Source organism: Cydia pomonella, chromosome 27, assembly GCF_033807575.1.
Source record: "Cydia pomonella isolate Wapato2018A chromosome 27, ilCydPomo1, whole genome shotgun sequence".
In the NCBI taxonomy this organism is placed as follows: domain Eukaryota; kingdom Metazoa; phylum Arthropoda; class Insecta; order Lepidoptera; family Tortricidae; genus Cydia; species Cydia pomonella.
In genome coordinates, this window is record NC_084729.1 from 10,286,936 (window position 1) to 10,291,537 (window position 4,602).

The 4,602-nt window shown below is 37.3% G+C and overlaps 1 non-coding gene across 1 annotated transcript; it reads right to left on the reverse strand.

Annotated features, from left to right (window-relative positions):
- Positions 1–3,840: 3,840 nt before the first annotated feature.
- Trnan-auu (transfer RNA asparagine (anticodon AUU)) lies at positions 3,841–3,913 on the reverse strand. Its single transcript has one exon. It is a non-coding gene; the product is annotated as a tRNA-Asn (tRNA).
- Positions 3,914–4,602: the final 689 nt, after the last annotated feature.

The window sequence follows — 4,602 nt, forward strand, 5'->3', positions numbered from 1 at the left end:
AAATATCGAAAAACGATCAAAGACGAATATGCTGAACAGGTTGAGTGGTTAACAAAATTAAAATCCTCCGGTAAATATTCCTTTTCCTACTCTTCTTCTTCCTAGCCTTTGTCCCCGATTGCCACGGCTCACCGGAGCCGGGGGTCCGCTTGGCAACTAATCCCGGGAATCTGCGTAGGCACAATTTTTTTCCTAAAACGACTGCCATCGGACCTTTCAATCCAGGGGGGAAATTAGGTCTTATTGGGATTAGTCCGGATTCCTCACGATGTTTTCCTTCACCGAAAAGCGACTGTTAAATATCAAATGATATATCGTATAGAAGTTCTGAAAAACTCATTGGTTTCGAATCCGCTACCTCCGGATTAAAAGTCGCACGCTCTTACCGCTAGGCTACCAACGGTTTTAATATTATTATTCCTTTCCCTACTAATAATATAAACGCGAAAGTTATTGTATGATGTTTGTATTTCTGTCTGTCTATTACCTTACCGATGAATTTAAGTTAACAATGGTATGGCGTTTGCGGCCCGGTGAAGGATTCCACAAGGACGAAATTACGAGCAGAAGCTTTTTTTGTTATGATATAGATAGGAGGCAAACAAGGAGACGAATCGCCTGATGGTAAGCGATTACCATCGCCCATGGACACCCGCAATACCAGAGGGGTTAGGCAATACCGCAGGCGACAGTTCATCCCACAGTTCGGATCAGCTGTGCGAGGCAGGAAGTTTACAATATATCGCGAATAACTAAACATTATGATGATTATTTACTGAAACATGAAATAACACCCGGATTATGTAGGTACTTAACATAGAAAAATAAAATAATTAAGTAAGTAAATATTCTTTATCGCACCAACAATTATACATTTTACATACATTAAAACTATATATAAATTTTGAAGGAAAATATAACCGGGTAACAACAGACGGTCTTATCGCTAAAAAGCGATCTCTTCCAGACAACTTTAATATAAGCTTAATATTATAATTAATTTTTAATAAGCTTCTTAGGTACAAACAAAACATTTAATTTTTTGAGCCATTTCGTAACTTTTTATTTAATGATTACTTGATTACTTCATTTATAAGAATGTTTAAAAGTAACTAAGAAACTATTTTTATATTACACTTCTAAATAAAAACTAAATATAAAATACCTGCCCAAAGCTACCCGTTTCTGGAATACTCCCTAGGATTATAGCAGCATTGCCCTTTTGCACCGCCAGGCTCAATCTTTGGGCAAAGAAGAAGCCCGCCCTGTGGTCGCCGGAGACACCTATTAGTCTGACCGACACGTCCTTCATAAATTGATTTGTGTCGCTCGACCATGGGCCCAGTGTTTCTATGGCAAGCGCCGCAAATTCAAATTGAGACGCAAGGAACGCATATTTGCGGCGCTTGAGTGTCTGGGCCTACTACAGTAGTACTCTTTCGCATCTAGTCACAGTGACAAACAACATGAAAGTCGGTAGAGATCTCATACTATTGTCGAGAAGTACCCCATAAATTTGGATTTCCTTGAATGTGTCGAACGTGTGTTTTGAAGCATAGGTATACCGAAGTTTGATATTTTCACAGCTTCAAGAGACTGTAGACCAAGTACCTAAGTATATGGTATTAATTTCAACTCGATACCTCCACGCGTTCTCGAGATAACCCTTGACAGACAGACAGACGGACGGACGGGCGGACAACAAAGTGATACTGGGTTTCTGTTTTTTTTGAGGTACGTAATCTTAAAAAGGTAAAAAAATACTCCATTTTAAAGTTACCACACACATTATCGCTGCGAACTCACATTGGTCTTGATCTAAGCGCCGTAGAGCTGACAAGCATTTAAGCTCTGTGTGTCTCCACCATTCAGAATATTATCCAAAAAACAAAACGACAGAAAAATTCTAACTATCGAGTCTACCTACTCACAAAATTTCTCGAGATCGGTTAATAAACGTGACCTGCAGAGGAGAGTTTTCTCCTCCGGACAAACAAATTCGTTTTTTTAATCCCCGACGGCAAAATATGTGTTATATATTTGGCGCCAATGTCGGTCTGTCTGTGGCATCGTAGCTATCCAACGGATGGTCCAATTTTGGTTTCCTTGCGGTGGTCTTAGCTATGTTTGATAGGAATCGATCCAGCAATTCCAGCAGTTTGAAGAGTATCAGCTCTTCCCCTAAATCATGTAATGCATTTTTGGCATGAAATAGATTTTAGTGGCATATATCGTACAAGTAGAGGGTTTATAATTTTTTTGAGTTAATACCTATGCCAAAGTTGAAATGGAGATTTTTGATAACACTCGACTCGCTCAAAAAAAATTGTAGTAATATTAATTAGTATCGGTATTATACGATAGGTATAACCTACCTATATACTCATAATGTACATTACATGTGTACATGTGTTATCTACATTTTACATTTATATATGCACCAACCTATATTTACATTAACTTAGTAAGTAAATTAAGTTTAATATTGTATTATTAGTATTGTAAATTAAGTTTTTAGTGTTATTGACATACCCCGCACCAACTTTGCTTCTGTTCGGCCCAAAGGTTGACTGGTAGAGAATGTCTTGTGGCATTAAGTCCGCCTTTTGTAACTGTATATGTTTACTGTGCAATAAAGTTTAAATAAATAAATGTATCGTAGTCCTAATAATTTTAACTTTTTCTATAACAAAATATAAACTAATTTCTTTTTTAAACGAATTTGACTACATTAATGATGCAATGAAATATGTCTAAAATAGGAAACTAGTTTGTCCATTAACCATTATGTCCCCTGATCATGCCTTCAGGTCAAATTGTCACCCCTGCAAATTGTATTGTCGGCCAGTGCCAACACGCGGCCCATAATATAATAAGCGAGGGGCCGAGGAGAGGCCACCTGTAGCGACGTGTGGGGCTTATCACAAAGAAAAACAAGATTCATTGATAATTACAACAAACACATGGATAAGACGGATTCTATACGTTTACATCTTCGGACTCTCATCTTGTAACATTGTACTTAAATATAAATATGTCAACTACACATACATACGAGTATATATTTTAATTTCTATAGAAAATTATTTAGGTATTATTTAGGAAAATTATTATAGAAAATTATTTAATTATTTATGACCCTCGTGCCATGGAAGATGGGACGTCCGTTGGTCTGGGACGCAACCTGTGCCGATACTCTGGCGCTGTCCCATCTCGATGGCACCACAGTGAAGGCTGGCTCGGCTGCCAATTCGGCCGAGCTCTTCAAGCGGCGCAAGTATGCAACCATAAATAGTGGTTGCACATTTGAGCCATTTGGGGTTGAGACTCTGGGGCTCTGGGGGGAAAGCGCCCACAGGGTCTTCAAGGAATGTAGCGGCAGGTTAGTGGAATTGACGCGTGACCAGAGACTGGGTCAAATCTAGCACAGTGGATCAGCAGTGCCATACAACGTGGCAATGCTGCCAGCCTTCTGGGCACGTTGCCAATAGACGGCGATTTGGGGCAGATTATCATACTCCTACTCATACTCTTTTATTGGTAAAATATACAAATTTACATGTCAGCAATAAAATACTCAGTTGAAATTAAATTCAATTAAAAATTATTTACTTGATCTACATTCGATTAAAATAAAAGGATACAAATAAATAAAAACGTCAAATTAAAATTATTAAGTTATTCGGATAAATCTATTCGGATCTATTTATAGTTTAGTTTTTAATTTTAGGTTGGTAGGTAGGTAAGACCTAATTATAGGTAGGTATAGCCTTGTTTCATAAAACTAATTCATAAAACATAACATTTTGTTTAGAATAAATTTAAAAGTGGAACAATTACCGCCTTAGGTGAGACTTGAACTCACGGCCTCTGGATCAATACTCCAACGCTCTGCCATCCGAGCCACCAAGACCTCATCGATAGCCAGCAAATTTTCCCACCATATAGGTCTAGGGGACCCTAGCGACATCTACCGTAAGAACGTTACACTTCTTAAACAGCTACCGGAGATCCAAGTCATATTTTATTTTAATACACGTAACAATACTTTTGGAAATTCACCAGTTACGATGATTACGGATTACGGAGATCCAAGTCATATTTTATTTTAATACACGTAACAATACTTTTGGAAATTTACCAGTTACGATGCTACCCATACTAAATTCATTTTTAAGAAACCTCTGCTTGTTAAAAATTAATAATATTCTGTTTTTGTTTCTTTTAACAAACAGAAGTGTCAAAATGACGAATATGAAGCAACGATTATGAACAGTTTTTTTTTTTTTGCAATTTTTTCAGTTTCTTAGATTTGACAGATGTTTACGAAAAATGGCTTAAGTACATTACTAGTAGTCAAGTGTAAAAATATAGGTGCACACAAGTTTGCTAAAAAATATGTCCCATAGCTCTTATGTCAGCGAATTAAGAGCTATGGGATGTCCCATAGCTCTTAATTTGAGTAATTTGCGTGGACCCATATTTTTACACTTGACTCCTGGGACTGTGACGATCACTCGGACATCGACGTTAATACGTACATGTATACTCGTAATATGAACATCATCATTTATAATATGAATCTGAATAATATCTTCTATA